The 19,752-nt window shown below is 34.0% G+C and overlaps 1 long non-coding RNA gene across 1 annotated transcript in view; it reads left to right on the forward strand.

The window, feature by feature from the left end:
* Positions 1 to 19,752, forward strand: part of LOC108584669 — a 340,166-nt gene that overhangs the window by 278,266 nt on the left and 42,148 nt on the right. The window lies entirely within an intron of this gene.

Here is a 19,752-nt window from a genome sequence, read left to right on the forward strand (position 1 = left end):
ACACCACATGTTCTCACTTATAGGTGGGAATTGAACAATGAGATCACTTGTTCCACAGGAAGGAGAACAACACACAGTGGGGCCTATTGTGGGGTGGGGGATGGGGAGGGATAGCATTAGGAGATATACCTAATGTAAATGACGATTTAATGTTGGCAGCACACCAACATGGCACATGTATACATATGTAACAAGCCTGCCCATTGTGCACGTGTTCCCTAGAACATAAAGTATAATAAAAAAAAGTGGCATGTATACACAATGGAATACTATTCAGCCCTAAAAAAGACAGAAAATCTGACATTTGAGATCATATAGATGAAACTGGAGGATCTTATATTATGTGAAATAAACCAGGCACAGAAAGACAAATACTGCGTGTTCTTACTTAGAGGTGGAGTCTTAAAGTGTGGAACTCATAGGAGCAAACAGTAGAATGGTGGTCACCAGGAACTAGGAGTTGGGAGTGGATTGGAGAAATCTTGGTTGAAGGATACAAAATTTCCTTTAGGAGAATAAGTTCAAGGGATCTATTGTACAACATGGTGACGATATTTAACAGTGTAGAGTATACTTGTAAATCACTATGAGAGTAGATATTGTGTTACCACAAAAAGATACATATGTGAGGTAATGCATATATTAATCAGCTTGATTTAGCCATTCCACATTGTATACATATTTCAATACATTATGTTGTACTCCATAGATGCATATAATTTTTGTTTGTCAGTTAAATAATCAATATTTTAAAAGTTGCATAAACAAATCCTTGTGGTAGAAACTTCTGAATAGTCCTAATTTAACTTTATGGCAAAAAGTTGTTCTGCTCTAAACCATTTAAAGGTTTTGCATACAACTCCATAACTAATTGGGAATATAGACAGTAAAAATATCTCACTTAACTAATAGGTAGACCTCAGCATACTCAATCATCTTGAAAAACACCCGGTGTTTGTACTCTGTTCTCGTCCCACAGCTCATTCCCTAATACGGTCACTATGCATGAGAGGCCCATGTGGGTGTTACTCTAGCTTTATGAAAGTCTTGATATAATTATTGTGTGATAAAAAGACTATTGTATTGGCAGAATTGTAAAGATCAAAGTCAGATTTCTGTATGGAGAAATCTGTTTTACTTGAAAGTATAAAAGTAGAAGTACCCTCGGTTTTAGCTGGTGGTGTATTAGTTAACTATAAATGAGACATGTCCTCAAATGAGAAACCATTGTTTCAGAAGGATTAGAAAGCAGAAATTTGATCATTTAACTTTGAATGCAGTGAAGAAAAACTAAAAAGCAAACTATTTTTGTGAAGTGGAAGTAAAGATACCCCCTTCTATTCTCACATGTACCACTGCACTTGCCTCCTACTTCGGATTTCTGACTTCAGTCTTGCTTTTCTCATCTGGCATTCAAAACTTGACCTGTGTTTTTTTTTTGTTTTTTTGTTTTGTTTTGTTTTGTTTTGTTTTTTTGAGACAGAGTCTCGCTCTGTTGCCCAGGCTGGAGTGCGGTGGCCGGATCTCAGCTCACTGCAAGCTCTGCCTCCCAGGTTCACGCCATTCTCCTGCCTCAGCCTCCCGAGTAGTTGGGACTACAGGCGCCTGCCACCTCGCCCGGCTAGTTTTTTTTTTTTTTTTGTATTTTTTAGTAGAGACGGGGTTTCACCGTGTTAGCCAGGATGGTCTCGATCTCCTGACCTCGTGATCCACCCTTCTGGGCCTCCCAAAGTGCTGGAATTACAGGCTTGAGCCACCGCGCCCGGCCAAAACTTGACCTGTGTTTTTAAAACCAGTTCTGATCCTACTTAAACCTTCAATACCTCCCAATGACTATTTACCATTGCATACAGTATTTTCATCTCTAATTGCCGTCATATACTTGATCTTTCTTCATGTAGTCATTTAAGTTTTTGTACTCCAGCCATACTGAATTACTTGAAGTTCCTTAATTGTACCCTACTCTCTTAATCTCAGAATGGGGCACATGCTTGTTTTTTCTTGTACCAGCTAAAAATCTCTGTGCTGCAATTTGTAAAAACCTCAAAAGAAACTGTATTAGACAATAAATATATTATTTCATGGATCAGGACATTCAGGAGAGTTCCTACAACAAAGAATCCACTTAACAAGATCATCAAGGTCTTGGGTTCTTTCTACTTTTCTTTCATTATCTTTGTTCACTACCTTTTTCTTCAAGCTGAAGCAAGACGGCTGTGGCAGTTCCAGGCATCACAGCAATACACAGAGATAGGAAGAATGAGAAGAGTCAGAGTTTAGTTACATGTTCATTCTAAAATATTGAAAGTATCCTTGGACCTGTGACTCGAAGTGAGGGGACGTATTTTGCTCCCTAGCAGACATTTATCAGTGTCTAAAGATATTTTTGGTTGTCACAAGTTGAGGTGTGCAGGGTGGGTTGTGGGGGGAATGTGTTGGGTGCTACTGTCATCTAGTGGGTGGTAACACCCTGCTGCTAAACATTTTATAGTGTATGGGACAGCTTCTCTTCTCATACTGCCTGCTTAAACAAAGAATTATCCAGCACCAAATGTCAGCAGTGCTATGATTGAGAAACCCCATCTTAGACCAATCAGAGCCACTCCTGAATCTGGGGATAAAATTTACTTCTTCTGAGGTACATGGTGTATACAGGAGGAGCAGGTGTGTGAGAAAATCTGGAATTTGTTAAGAGGGAAAAAGAAAGGGAGAGAATATTGAGTTCGTAAGCAACAGAGTCCACTATACCCTACCTGGTTTGCTCTTTTCCTATTCTTCACCTGTTGCCCAATTCATATATACTCTATAGGCAATACTTTTTCAGACATCTTTTCTGTATATAGTCTCCTCCTCTCAATCATTTTCCCTTGGCTACAATGCTGGGATGCATACTTTCAAAAGATTTCAAAAGCATTTGTTATCTCCTGTTATAATATTAATCTCTTGTAATTTAAAAATTTCTTTACTTTTTTAATTGTTTTGCTAATGTGTAATTTCTTTAGATGATAGGGACTATGTTCCATTCATGTGAAAAAGACCTATCAAGTAGTATAGTACATACTGTCCAGTGTGTGAATGATAAGTGATAGTTCACTGAAGAGGGCACTTAATCTCATTTTAGCTATTTTTAATATAAAAATAAATTAAAGTGTAGTGGATAGGTTATAAATTGTGTCAAGGACATGGAGCATTATGTCTACAACATAGTAGATGCTCACTTATAATTTACGATGTTAGATTAGTACTCCCACTATTTTATTTTTTAATTTGATGCCATAGCAATTGATGTCAAGTATGAAAGAAAGAATGAGATACACCACTATAAATTGGGTTTACTGCAGAAATGGTTGAGAATAGATTTTATGACTCTAGGTTGTCTTGGCTCATTTTCAGGATGTAAAAGAGTGGAGAGAGTGCAAAGAATGGGGCAGAATTTATCGAATAAAATTATTTGGAGACATCTATTTCTTTGCTTTGAGGTACCTCTCTATAGGTGTTTTAGTGGAGGCAGGGGCGAGATTGTGCCCCTCCTTTCAAGGAGAAGTGTGGTTCCATGAGTCCACTTGAGGACCCTGAAAGGTGTCCCCTGCAGTTAGGAGATACAGTGGACTGATGCATGCCCTGAGACTAAAAGACTTTAAAGCAGGGGTCCCCAACCCCTGGGCCATGAACTGGTACTGGTCTGTGGCCTGTTAGGAACCAGGTGACACAACAAGAGGTGAGTGGAAGGCCAGTGAGCTTTACTGCCTGAGCTCCACCTCCTGTTAGATCAGCAGTGGCATTAGATTCTCATAGGAGGGCAAACCCTATTGTTAACTGTGCATGAAAGGGATCTAGGTTGTACCCTCCTTGTGAGAATGTAATGCCTGATGATTTGTGGTGGAAGTGGAACATCTCAAAACCATACCACCCACCTCTACCCCATCTGTGGAAAAAATGTCTTTTACAAAAGCCCTTGTGCCACAAAGGTGGGGGACTGCTGGTTTAAAGCAACCTGAAAAAGCAGGATACAGATGACTGTGTTGTATTCTACTTGTATATATCAGAGTATGTCAAGGAAAATAAAGTATCATTCCTGAAGACCAGATGTGAGATATTTGAGAGAAAGAGCTGACATATGGTCTATAGTGTCCTATTTAATAGGAGATTACAGGACGAGAGGGACTTTAGCAGTAAGTCAGATAGGAATGTTGGATTTGTAGGAACCTTGGAGAGTTACAAGCATAGGCAAAAGGCATCCAGGCAAGTCAAGGGAATCTCAGAACAGATTTTCAGTAAATCTGTAAGGTGCTCTATATTTATAACTCATGATGACTATAAGATTATCTGTTACCTAAGTATGAATGCAAAACCACATTCATTTTTTTCTCCCAAAAGCAGGAGATTGAACTCTTGAATAAATTTAACAGTGATGACAGGGGACAAACATAAAGTTGTGCTTTGATTACTTAATGCATAGGCACATACCACTTGACAGTTACAATGACAATGATGATAAAATAACAGTGTGCTTAACAAACCACTGGTCCATCACTCTGTACATTTTTCAGAGTTTGCATTCTGGACTCAGACTACTTGAGTTCCAGTCTTTCCTTCATTGAACAAAGATATTGTGAATATAAGTGACATTATGCATGCAAAACAAATTTCCTGGTTCTCAAAAATTTAGCTTTTATTTTACTAATATACTAACTATGCTAAAGTTACACATCAGGGCACAGATTTTTCAAAAGTTAAGACTATACTTTTTTGAAGTAACTAGATACTAGGTAAATGTTCACAAATAACAGCTAGAGAGGACACCTGGGGTCCCTCCTTACCAAACCACAGAAGGGTTTGGTGAGCTGTGGAGGTGTCAAGACCAAAGTAACCTTAGAAGATGGACTATAGCCCATAGCCCGACCCAGTTGTTCATTACATTACAAAGGTAAGAATCCAGTGTATTTTCTTATTCTGTCCTGGTAATGGACATTCTTGGTTCATCCTATAGGCTATATTTAGTCCATATCTGGTAACAGCTTCTAGTTAATTGCAATTTTGGTAGTGCTTTCCAGAAGCAGTCAGCACCTGGAAGTGAATGCAGATCTTTCAAACTGACTCATATCACTATATTTACCTTTCTGGGACCTAAAACTCTGAGAATTTACAGAAGTTGCAGAAGTTAACCCTGCTTTGACACCTGGAATCTAACCCAAGAACATCCAGGTGTGCTTACCTCTCCACGAGCAAACACTTGCTCTCTACTTGCCACCGATACTCTCAATGGCTTCTAACCATGTTGACATTTCTGTTTTTAGTATATGGGGCATCATAGCCACTGCCATCATGAAAACATCTTGAGATGTCAGTATTCTGTCTTCTAAGGGAATGAGCTATTTTTGGATGTATATTCTTAGTAAGAACGTGTAAAACAGAAGAAACATTTATGAGAACCAATACAAAATGGATAAGCAATAAGAATTTTTATGGAAAATAGGCGTTTTACCAAATTTCTTTTCATTTTAGCTTCACCAATTGAGAGGAGAAAAATAATATTTTGACACACAGTAGGTACTTCAATTCCAGTCTGACAGAATCAATTACTGGTCTTGTTGAAGTAATGAAAACAACGTTTTGATTTGAAACTCTTCTGGTAAGAATGCAAATAGTTGTATTTCATGTTCCTTCACAGCAGCTTCATTTTTGAAAACAATTAATAATATCAAAGTGTATCTTTCATTTCAAAATTAGAGAGTTTATAGTGGATTTATGTTAATATAATTTTTATTGTATTTCAGAAAGCAGAATATATTCTCATTAAAACAGCAGGAGGAAAATAAAGAAATCTCGATTTACTTAAGGTGACGTTAAAGTTGATAAACTGGAGATGCATATGAACTCTTCAATGTAGACTTCTGCATTCAGGGGTCCGTAAGATGATGATAACGTCTTCTTAGGTAGGAAGTTCTAATAGAGATATGAACCAATTTAGCATATTCCCGAGAGGAAATATTAAAATTAAGAGAAAGGAATAAGATTTATTTTTAGTGCACTACTTTAAATTACTTTCTGTACATGTAATGTACTTAATATTTTTTGAAAAGATGCATTTTAGTATCTTGAGGTCAAATACCATCAGTAGAGTACGGTTTTTTAAACTGGCTTTTGTAAGCAGCATAGTATCTTCACTCTGCTTAATTTTCTCCATCTTTACCATTATAATTTTGCTCTCAGCACCATCACGTTCACTAGAACTCCTAATATGGCTAATATGGCCTTCTAACTGCTCATCTTGCTTCCGTTCTTGTTCCACATGCAAGTCCTTCACTAGCTGAAACAGAACTATGTCACTAATTTACTTAAAACCTTTCAATAATTTCCCACTGCACTAAAATTCAAAAATGTTAACCCAACCTACAATGCCCTTCGTGATTTATCCACCTCTCCAGTTTCTCTCACTCTTGCTTACTAGGGTCCTTGAGTTCTGCAAATTTTAACATCTAAACTCTATGCCATGGCCATAAGCCTCATGTTCTTAAGCTCTGCTAGTGTTGCTCCTCTCCCAACTCAACAGTACTGGTCTCTAATTACTCATTGCCTAAACACACCACATTCATTTCCACCATGGAGTTCCTGAATTTGCTTTTTCCTCTACCTGGAACCTTCTTCCCTATCTTTGCTTGGCTGGTTCACTTTTGGCAATCAAAACATAATAACCACGCCTGCTAGCTCCACCTGTGGTTCTCTTTTCTTTCTTTTGTTATGATTCCACATTCCTGTTTGTAATTTTTGGTTTTACTAGTTTTCTGTTTGCAGAAAAGTATTATAATACGAAAACCAAGAAACAAACAAACAAAAAACCTCACAATTAAATTATCACCTCCTGAGGAGGTGTTTTTCTGTTCAACAAATGTAAAAGTCATCTCCCTCCTAACCCTAACCTCAGTTGCTTTCTGTTACATTTTCCAGTATTGTTTCTTTTTTTATATATTTTATTTTTAATTAACAAAGCATAATTGTATATAATTACTAAGTGAGATGCTTTTGATACATAGTGCGTGTGCTGTGAATTCTTATTAAACGGATTGGGAGAAAAGTCAATATATTGAGACATTAATGAAGAAACCTAAGAAGCTTTTTGTTTTTCTTTTCATGGAATTGCCCTGAGTAAACCAGGTTAATAGGGTTGCATTATCCAAGTTATATGTGATTTCACTTTATAGTGATTAATGCTTGTTAATAAACAATGGTGTCTAAAAGCAATATTGCCTAATTTAAAAATATATTAAATCATAGTATTTCTCTTGCTGTAAAATAAGAAAGGAAGATCAACTATGTATTGATATTTTCATAGAACAGGAATAAAAATATTCTAAATAGTCATCCTAAAAGCTTTATACCTCATTCACTTTCCAGTATGTTTTGCCTCATTTTATGTTAAGCCAAGTACATCATGATACAGGGTTTTTTTTTTTTTTTTTTTTTTAATAATTAAGGACTTATATATCAAGATGCCCTTGTGAACCTGTTAAGACGTAAGTAAGACAAAATTATAATTTTACTTAAGGCTATAATTAAAGATCTCAAATGAGCCTTTACCAAGGACTTTTAATAAATTACTTTCATCTTTCATAATAAATTTGAGGATGAAACACTGGAAAAGTTATTGCTTTTCCATTCAACCCATGGATGAGAGGTTTACTGAATATATAGAAGTTGTCTGTGGGTGATGTAGAAACTGCAAAGCTCTTGGAAGCTGAAGGTCTTGGGGGACTTCTGGATATATGACTTTGCTAACTGAATTAGAGCATTTTACTCTTTTTCTCTCTGAGCTTAAGTTTCCTCACCTATAATTGGGCATAGTAATACGCCTCATGGGTTGCTGGTAAGACTGAACAAGTTAATGCATGTGAAACAAAGTTTCTAAACTGTAAAGCACATATAAGTGCTATATTTATAATTATTTTGAAAATGTTTTCAGTCTCATTTCAAAGACCTCCATGTAGTTGAAAGAGTTCGTGACACGAGTAAAATGGCTCATAGGTACTGAAAATTTCCAAGTAATTATCATCGGTCTTGACCACAGAATTGTTAGTAGAGAAGATGAAATTTCAGTCTCAAAGGCAAAGGCACAGTACCACTCACTTGTGGATCCCTGAGACTGAAGGCTGAGGACTGCACCATTACCCTTCCACAATGTGGGCTGTACATACACAGGCCAAGCATATTTGTCTGTTTGCCTTAGTCTTCCTTCTGACTCCATAATCCTGGATATATATGGCTCTGGAAATAACATCAACCAGCTTGCAATGATATATGATTATTTAGATGGTTAAAGTTACTGGTCAGTTAAGATACCAAGAAAATCAACAACTGTCAGAAAAAAACAGCACAATTCAGAATTGGGATTGTGGTATGTGCCAAGCAGAGAGACTGTTACCCATTCAGGGAAATACAGACTTCTTGTTAGGTTGGGTTATTCCTGACATCCTCTGTAGCAAATCTTCTATGATGTCAGGATCCACTTATGTAGTCTCAAAGGATTTGAGATGGATGTAGATCAGGGATATTTCCCAAATGGGTAAATCCATTCCAACTTTCCGGGACATGAACTATGGTCTTTGTGATTTGGCCATGTTACCAATATTATGGCCCTAACAAAAGACATTCATTGAGGTCACTTTGTTCATACTGTAGTAGGATGATCTTGTGATATTAAGGAATGCAAAAATGCCCTGAAAGACATGACAATCAGAATTGTCACAAAAGTAAAAAGGCGTTTTATTTTCTCCACCTTGGAGGCCACAATAAGCACCAGATATTGGTAACAGAGACGACTGCATGACTTTTTTGGAATGATTTTTTTACTCCCCCAATCCCTACCTTCATAATGAAAATGGTCCATTACATGGCTGCCCTTCCTTGAAGCATACAATGCTTATATTTTCTAAGAAATGAGATAACATGAGTCAGCCTATTACATATTCTAGACATAAATTCAGAGCTGATTATTGTCAATGGAATTTGGCCCTCATCAAAATTCTTGGAATAAGCTCTTAATATATAATGAAATTATATTCTTACAGAATTTATTTATGATGTATATAGTTGGAGCACTAAGCAGATTAATTCTAAAATTTTCTGACTCTCAGTGCTTTGCAATCATTTATTTAGTTAAACCTATGGACAAACATTTTAGAATTTAAGGATGGATGAATTTTTCTTTCTATTCCCATCTATTTATAATCACCCTAAATATTTCTGAGGTTTTTCTTTCATTGCATATGTTCGGTGAAAACTCATGCATATTTCACTTAATAGGATTAATTATCATCTTTCCACTAATTATAATTGTCTCCTCAGGTAACTGTGTAAGTTAACTTTGGCAATTTGCACATACAGAATAATATTTTGTAGAATAATAGCACAATGTACTGCCAAACAGAGTAAAAAGCATAGCATAAGGGCATGAACACAGAAGAAAAGAAAAGAGTTCTAATTTATTAAGCTTTTCTTATGTGTGTTGCTATACATCTAATTGCAAATTGTGCAGTTGAATATATTACATCCTCTGTATATAGTAATAATCCCTTAATGCAAATCTTATGACGGTAGGCATTTCTACTAAAAATTACTTCTAAAACATGTAACTATTTCTCTCTTCTCTTAATAGATATTAGTATTCTAAGATCTTGTTAAATAGCTTATGCTTTAAAAGATAAATGCCCTCAAAATTGGTAATTTATATGCAAAACAAGTGAAAAAGCCTTTCTTCAAAGCATCTATCCTTGAATGTACAAATTAAGGCTTTCTTCATTTATGAAGCTTATTTTTTAGCTGTTATTTATACCTAATGGTTAGTTTATATGTTACCACATTAAGGAGTCAGTGTTTTGAAGATGCCATATGACACCAAAATGGCCATCTTTTGAAATTATGGGATGCTTCACTGCAGAGTCAGACTCTAATCTGCAACCAATTTGTGTCAGCTTTCTGCATAGAAAAGATCTCAAATCCTCTCTTAAACCAGGAATCAGCTGAAGGTTTGTCTTGGTTTCATGAGCCCAGCGCAATTAGGCGGCACGTGAATGTGGGCCACATGCGTTTATTGCTCTTCCTAGCATGTGTTACTTTGATGTGTTAGGTCGGAAGGCTCACTCTTTTCTGGGCAGCCTTCCTCCTGGGTCTTTATACTGCTTAGCAGTTGAGTCCAGACTTTGAAACACAGCCTAATTTAGAGGCAGATGCTGCAGCTGCTGCTGTCATTTCAGATGATTTTTTTTTTTTTTTTTTTTGCTTTGATGTCAGCTTAGAATCTTGGGTGTTGTATCAGTAAAGCAGTGTCTGCAATTCACAAAACAGAAAGCACACCATTTAAGCTTTTGTTTTAGCCTTTAAATAAAATTTCAACACCTTCTAAACTATCAAAACATTGTAGTTGAGCAAAAATATATGGAATTATGTACATTACTAATTGGCAGGAAGGAATGAATAAAGACTATGTAGCTCTATGGGTATTAATTTAATATCAGAATTGCTAATATCTGATAAACACTGATAATAAAATATATGAAATGTAAATAACCCTCTCTTTTCATCTTGCTCTCTTTCTCTCTGGTTAATGTGGCACAGTCTTTCTCTTCTAAATGTTTGTCTAATTTTTTTAAAGCATTTTTATATTCATAATTATTTTGTTGTGAACTATATGCTTTACCTTACCAGGGAGCTTACTAAATCCTTTGGGGACAGGACCAATAATGGACCTGTTTATCTTCATTTTCATTAATTGAAAACCCTAGATATGAGAAGTCTATTGGATTTCTAAATTAGAAATAACTTCGGCATCTCCAAATTGTCTGTTACTTGATATGAAGAATAGTTTTAAAGAATAAAAGAGTTGGAGATTTGAGAGTTAGTTGCTAGTGAACCTATAGGACTATATTGATAGATTTCTCCTTTCCTCAGCCAATGCAAGACCAAAAAGGTGTGGCAGATTCCTTTCTGTGCTTTCCCTGTTGACAAGAAACATTTATCATCAAGGGATATCAAAACAGCAACTGCCTAGGTGTAGCAGTTTTCTTTCTTTCTTTTCTTTCTTTTTTTTTTTAAAGGTTTGACATTGAGTACACATGGACACAAAGAAGGAAACAGGAGACAAGAGGGCCTACTTGAGGGTAGAGGATGGGAAGGATGGAAAACTACCTATCTAGTACTATGCTCACTACCTGAGTGATGAAATAGTTTGTACACCAAACCCCAGCAACGTGCAAGATGCCCATGTAACAAGTCTGCACATGTATACCCTGAACTTAAAATAAGAATTGGAAGGAATAAAAATAGGTTTGAAAGAAGTAAACTGCCACTGTCTATAAGCAAGAAAAGAAAATATACAGATTTTTTAGTTTGATGTAATTTTACCTAATACAGAGAAAAACTAATAATGACTTTATTGTGGTATATTGATAATAAAGCAAGTCTGAATTCTAGTTACCCAAACGTATTTTTGTGAAGATCATCTGTTTTTTTTCCCTTCTGTAGAAATGGTCATTACGGTATATTCTGGCAAGAGTTCTTTCAAAATATGGCCATTATAAGTTTTCTCCGTGGGCAAGAACATTAACTGTGGATGATAACAAACAAGGTTTTAAAAAATTGGTGAATATTTATTCTAGCTTCATTTTGATATAAAACATTGGAAATAACCTAAATATTCTAAAAAGGAATGATTAAGTTAAATGTTGTGTAGCCACTCAATGGAATACTATGTAGTCAATTAAAACGTTTATGTAGAGTTTTTACTAATGCTGCACAACTACATAGGAAAATATAACAAAGTTAGGGACAATGAGAAAAGAAATCCATATCATGATCATAGTACCTGTCTGGTTAGTTGGAATATAGGGTTATTCTCATTTCTACTTTTCTATATATTCAAACACATTTTGTATTGAGCAATCATTTATAACTTTTTATAAAGTAATTTAAAATTGTTTTAAAATATCTATAAATGTTCTATTATGTGCAATGTACTACACTTACATAAATGGAATTTGTTCAATAGCTGTGTTTTGTAATTTAAAACAATTAAATTAAATTCCATTTAATTTCTTACAGTTAGTATGGACATATGAATATATAAAGTAGATGGAGTTTTTCTTTTACTTTTCCTTTTTTGGCTTATTTTCAATTACAGAATTCTAATTTTCTCACTTTACTTTGATTATGCAAAGTATGTCAGTACTATATAAAAGTAGTATAATATGACTTCATTTTATTTTCTTATATTTTAAAAATTGTGTTGGATTTTCTGATTGTGACTAAATGTGGTGATAATAATAGCTATGGACCCTTGAATTTCCTAAAAATGAAAAATTATTTTTAATAGATAATAGGAAATTATAGTTAAATAATGATACTGAATCTGGATGTCAGGTTAAATTTCAATATACTTAGACTGTCAATATAATAGCCTGTATGGACATGTGACTAGTTAAATTTAAAATAATTAAAATTACATAAAATTTAAAATTCAGTTCTTCAGTCACATAGCCTCCTTTCAAGTTCCTGTAGCCATATGAGGTTAGCAACTATGGTATCGGACAACACAGATAAAAAATATTTTCACTGTCACAAAATGTTCCATTGGAAAGCACTGATATAGACAATATTCTGAATAATTAGTACTCTGCTCCTAATTTTATCCTTTATAGCATGTTCATAAAATGAAACTTGCAGATGATTATCTCAACTTTAGTTTTAAATTTTGCTGTTTCATAGACATTTTTAAGAGAGAGTCTCTCTCAGCATGTTTTATTTGCCATATGTGTTTTTGTGACCAAAGAAAGTCGTATGATTGAACAATAGCCTGTACGAAAATAAAATCCATATTTCATGCCTTTGTTCTTACAATATTTGCTGTTTTCAAAACCCAGATTTTTTTTCTTTCTTTCTTTCTTTTTATTATTATTTTTTTTTTTTAGCATAAGCAATAGGGCACAGAGCCCTGTGCAAATAGAAAGTGTGGGAAACACCTGGAGGCTACCAGCCAGTTAAAATGAAAGGTGAAAGGAAGGGGTTCTGTAATCGCGAGAGAATAAAAGAGAAGATAAATCCAACTATAAAAATATTGCTTTAAGTAAAAGTAACAATAAAAATAAATAAAACAATGGCTGAAATATTCCAAACATCTTTTAAGGTATTATGTGTAATCTTTTGTAGCACACTAGAAATCTTTTCCTAAAGAGTAACTGTGCAGAGTATTGCACAGATAGTAACATTTAAGATCAAAGGAGAGATCAGAGTCATATTTTTAAAAATAATACTTTTCCTTAAATCATAAATGTAATAATTTTCAATGCAAGAATTGTAAGAAATATAGAAAAGCATAAACATGGAAGTAAAAAGCCTTTTTTATATTTTTGCATAGTTATTCTATTGCATAATTAATGTATATTTTATAGAAAATTTTTACTCTAAAATTTTTTCACGCATTATAAGCATTTAACAAAATAATTTAAAATTTTTCATACAATACAATTCTAATTATTTCACTTAAACATGGAATTTACTTAACTGGTTTATCACTTCAGAATATCTAGGTTATTTTGAATTTTCTAATTTAAATAATTCTACCATAAACTCTTTCTTGCATGAATTCTTGTATACATATATCATTATGTCCTTAGCATAGATTTCCAAAATTAAAATTGCTACATTATGGATTGCAAGTTTGAAAGACTTTTGCTTTTTATTAATAAATTTCCTTATAAATTTGTGATGATAATGTACATTTCCACTAGCAGCGAATAGTAAAATTTAAGATCAAAGGAGAGGTCATATTTTTAAAAAGAAGACATCTGTTTTTCCTAATATATCACTGCTGGAATGGCAAATAAAGGAGTAGTATTACTAAAGTTGGACATTATCAAGAATAATTTTGTATTCATTTATGATTGATAATAAATTTGAAAGATACTACTGTAAAAACTTGTTTTGAAGCATGACAAAACATCATATATTAAATTTCAGTTCTTCAAAGAATAAGATATGAATTAGCATATAGAAATGGCTAATAAATTGCATATATCACTTCTACTTACATCCGTTTAATAAACACTTAGGCACCCCTAGTTGCAAAGGGATCTTGGGAACATAGTCTTGGCCTAGTTGGTCATGTGAGAATCCAACCACCAGAAATAGGAGTCCAAATAGTTCTGCCCACTGCATCCTGGGCTGCTGTTTAGGTCCACTGTGCACTGGTTCCTAATTTGTCAGAATCTGGTGAGACAGGACACACTCACACATAGGTTATGCAAGGTGAGTTTATTATTTACAGAAAGGCAGCAAGGAACAGAAGGTCTCAGATCCATTGTGAGGCAGCCCCTCAAGGCCCAAGAGAGCTACCCAAGATGGATGAAATTTTGATGCATGCCTCACTTACACCACCTCAGAAGTAATAAGACTCACTGGACAAAGCTTCGAAGGACGTCCAGCTTCCAAGGAAGAAAAGAGAAAAGCCTGGGCTGTCATAGGCAGTTCCTCACTCATGATGTAACATTCCCTAGGAAGAACAGGAACACTGCCTGGGCTGTTTCAGGTAGTTTCTCCTGATCTCAGGACATTGCATTCCCAGGACATTCCACAGCTATTCTTGAAAACTACAAGCAAGAGGTGGAAGGATAAGGAAAGAGCTGGGTCAGTCCAAAGCTGCTGGAGAGCTGTACTACAATATGTTCCCTGCTAAGACTTAGTGGGGTGACCGTTATTTAACTATGAAAAGAATGAAGAAAAGAATGGATAGTGGAGGGGGGCATTTCATAATTAACTAAACCTACCTACTGATTCCTCATTTCCCCAATGATGTTAATATTCAGTTTAACCAAATTTGGTTTGATATTTTGTCCTGTATCATGTTATGTTGGAACTTGCTGGTTGTGTAATCATACCTTTTTTTCCCCAGAAAGCTGGAGATGACCATAAAGGTAATCTACTCTGATTCTTACATTTTATTGTTGAGGGAATTAAGCTTATAGAAGAGTGCTGCTTAGCCCAGATTACTTCTGTTAGTTAATGATAGAGTGGAGCCATCAATTTAGACCCTGCTTTAAATATAAAATTTGTTCATTTCGGGTTTATTTTCTTAAAAAGTACTATAAAATATGAAACTATAAAAAGATACATTCATACCTTAAATTTTTTTTCATTTAATCCTAAAACATTGTGGAAACACAGATGTTTCTGTTTATAGAATTGATATACCGATTGGAGGTCCCCAATATCCTTCTTGAATAAATCTCAACCTACTTGAATTATCTGTAATTTCTTGTTTCATTTTATTTTGAATAGCAGCTACAATTTTAAAAAACACACATTTTAAGTAATCTGAGTTGAGGGTTCTTCTGGACTAGAAAGACTATTATTTTTCTAACCTTACATGGTGTCTTGAATATATCTAAATCCACAACATTTTTTTAAAGCCTTTGGCCTTTATCTAGTTGTATCAAGGTACTCAACTCTCATGAAAACAAAAATTTTATTTCTGCAATCATAATCCACTGGATTATGAAATAGTTAATTAACGGTATATAAATTCAGTAACAAGCCCATTTGAAATAAATACTGTCAGTTCAAACATAACTGACTTCTATTAAACACACAACTCAACCAATGAAGCAGACATAGGAGGGTGGGCTAAAGAGTTGATGACAAGCTCAATGCTGTGTGCTGTATGCGTCAAAAAGTACATTATACAAGGGGAATGGAGAGCTTTTAAGAGAGCATCTATGGCACTAAATACGAAATCAAAACTAATCTTTGTCTGATCACTCATATTTAAAAGATTGCCATTCCTCCCCCTTTGTTTTTTTACCATTATGATCATATTCATCACTATTAAAATTTGAGATCTAAATACAGAGAAGATCGTATGAGAAATTGTGGAATTCCAGATGTTAAGATATGATCCCTAACCTCAGGGGACTGGAAATACTGTATAGTAGGGAATCAAGAACATCACAGTAAGAGTTCTGAAAGTCTGAAAGGAAATTAAAGAGAATTGGGGGTTTAAGCCAAGATTTTCCATACTTTTCCATATTTTTCTACATCTTCTAAGAAAAGCTAATATGCTAATTTTATTGAAAATATCAATTTTTACATAATGCTGTTAATTCCATACATCAACAAAGGGACCAAATCTATAAAGGTACTAAACAAGTAATAAAATTGTATAAAATTCAAACAAAATTTTACTTATTTACCTGATCTTCACAGCATTAGAAACAGATAAAATGTTCAACAATGTGTCTTTAAGACTTTGAGAATCTACCCTTCAGGTGTCTTGCATAGAAGCAAGTAGGCTTGATTAGTAAATACCATCGTAAAGCAGAATTTGTGGAGTCTGAAGATGCAATATATCTCGAAAACCTTAGTCACTTATAATTAAGTTAAATTATTATGTTAATAGTTAAGATAAATGAACATACATATAGCATGTACTATTATGCAGTCATTGAAATACTTTTATGAAAGATTTTGAAAATAATGCTGAATATTCATGGGTATATTTTTTGTTGTAAAACTATGAAATAAAATGGATAATAAAGTATAATTACAGGTGTGTAAAAAGAGTCATATAAAATGCTGAGAGGACCTATATTGTAAAGATTATTGGTGATTTACATTCTTCAATTAATCTTGTTACCAGTAAAAATAAAGATTATTTTAAACAAGTATTACATGGATTTCAGTTTCTCATATTCTACTATTTAACAGATGGTGTGTTTTAAAATCTCCCCCAAAATTTATGAAATCACATAATATTTAATTGTTCTCAAATCTTGGTGAGGATGAATTTCAGGCTTCAATAGCTATAGACTGTGGGTGATCCACCTATCAAAAAAGACAAAAACAAGGTATTGGCATTTTCAGTTCCTCATGCCCCATTTACTGACTCGTGCTAAATTTATATACTGTAGAAGGTAATGTAGCTGATAAAACTTTCTCTAAGAAAGAGTAGCATTAGCAAATTAAAATAAAATGAAAGATATTTTTATATACAGAAAATATAACTCAAAATTTTCTTTATGGAATATATTTTTTCAAATATATGATAATAAACGAAGACTTGCTACATGACAGCTATAGACTTAGTACATTCCAGTTTATCAAAATCCATTTAAAGGTTAAATAACATTTGGATATTCTAGTTTGTCAAGGAATTTTGTAGTAAAGGTAATGATTTCATAAAAATTGATAAGAGAAAATGTAACTAGTAATAGGTTGCTGAAGTGTTGAGTAGATAAGCAAAAAATAAAAAATTACTATCACCAATTTGTTTATTGTGTACTGTGCAGTTTCTGTGCCTCACCTACACTCTTCTTGCCTGACTTTTGTTAGAAAAGGTCACATTTTGAGTAATTGGCTGAAAGTATAATTAAAGCTAATTATCAAGTAATGCAAGCAAGACTGCATAATTATAGAAATGATTTTTACAGTGATAAACTATAGCAGAAAGTTAGAGTGTTACAGCTCCTAAAATACATTTTTTCTTTAAACCTTGTTTAAATTGCTGACATGAGATAAAATCATGAACAGGTATGAAATTATGCATATATTTGAAAATAAGTTTTAAAAATTATTTTTCTCTTCAATTAACCCACTGTATCTATATCTACCCAATTTAAATGAACCACGAAGTTCATTTTACAAACGAAATCACAGAAAAGATAGCTCTTTATAAATGAATAAACTATATAGGATAGTAAAGTCACATTTATTTTCAAATCTTATGGCTAAAGTCTTTATGGTTTCCAAATTTTAAGACATTTAGTGCAATGTTAATTGAGTAGTACTACAAAATGCAAAGAATTATAAATATATGGAGAAAATTAGTTAATAGATATTAATTATAACATGCTATTATTTTCATTTATTTAGATTATTCACTATCTTATATGCACATATGTATCTAAAATAATGCTATTACCAATTGAAATGCTTTCCTTGGAAGAAATTTATATATTCATTCCCTAAGGTTCCCAGAGACCTTGAACATGGACTTTTTCTATTGCAAAGTTCTACCAACCTCACCATCTCCCAAATAAAGTAAATAGAATAAAGAGAAAATTCTCATTCCTCATATGCCAATTTCATTTTGCTATAGTAGATTTAATAGTGACAAGTAGTAAGGAAACAGAATTTCTGACTGTCCCATGGTACAGATTGAATTGGGCTTGTGAGTTCTAATACCCCATAGCTCAGTCATCTTCAGTTTTCCTCAACTCTCTTCTTTTTACCTCTAACCGACCTCCACAGTTCATTGATGCTCATTTTTCAAAGTATTTTAAATCTCATTGCACTCCTACTGATACTTCTTTTTTTTAGACCAGTATAATTATCATTTTACTATTGCAATAGTCTTCTAATATTTCTGTCATTTGACAATCTGTTTTCCTACAATCCATCCTTTTTTTCTATGAAAATATCTTCCTGTTATAGACATCTTCTACAGACTTCCATGACTTCTGTTTACAATTTTGAGTAGAATACCCTCATATCAACCTTTTTCATATTGCAGTAAAGGACACAGTGATTCAGAATGTGTTTTAATATAGTATCTAATACTGAATGAGTCTTCTTTTGGTGTCATTAGAATGCTGATGTCTTTGTTTCAATAAATTTCCTCTTGTTGATTATTGTGTGCCTTCTGTATTACGATGTTTCTATTGGTCACTTAGGTTTGAAACTACTCAACCTTTTTAATGTGTCTAATGAGGCTTAGCTAGCAAACAGTGAGGCCTAGATTCACACTCAGCCATCTTGATACTAATACATGAACGTATACAGTGTTTCTCAAACTTTAAGGTGCATATAAGTCACCTGGGATCTTTCAAAAATGTAGATTGTGATATAGTGGATCTAGAATGGGACCTGAGATTCTACATTTCTAATAAGCTGGCAGGTGGTATTTTTGCTGCTTTACAATATACCATAGTGCCAGTTGCAATAATTATCTATGTATATGCAACCCAGGGAAATACAGTTTTAGGAAATAAGCAGTTAATTTATAAAAATTGTGGAGCAGCCCCTACAAAGGGTTGGATAGTATCTGTCCTTTTTCCTCAAAGAGAGTACAGTTTACAAAAGAGAGAAAATTGAGAATAAAAGACTACTGAAATACAGGGCAGAAAATTACATTAGTCAATAGAAAAGGCACAAAGGAGGATGTTTTATGAAGTGCCAATTATGTGTAATAGAGGAGGAAACAATAAAAGTTTCAGAAAATGTGTTAGTTCCGGCTGCTATAGACAAACTGGACAGCTTAAACCATAAACATTTATTTCTTACAGTTCTAAAACCTGAAAAGTACAAGATCAAGATATCAGCAGATACAGTGTCTGATGAGGGCCCTTCCTAGTTTTTAGGTTTGTATCCTCATACGGCCCAGAGAGAGAATGACAATCCTTGTATTTCTTCTTACAAGGATACTAATCCCATTCATGGGGACCCAACTTCATGACCTCATCTAAACCTAATTAACTCCTAAAGGACACATCTCCTAATACCATCACACTGGGAGTTAGAAGTTCAACACACAAATGTTGGGTGCCAAAAAATTCTGCATATAACATTCTACTGTTAACCTCCCAAATTCATGTCTTTTTAGAACACAAAATATATTTATTCCATCCCAACAGTCTGAACTCATTCCAACATCAACTATAAAGTCCAAAGTCTTATCTAAAGATCATTTAAATCAGAAATGGGTAAACTCTG

Source organism: Papio anubis, chromosome 2, assembly GCF_008728515.1.
Source record: "Papio anubis isolate 15944 chromosome 2, Panubis1.0, whole genome shotgun sequence".
NCBI classification, from domain to species: Eukaryota; Metazoa; Chordata; class Mammalia; order Primates; family Cercopithecidae; genus Papio; species Papio anubis.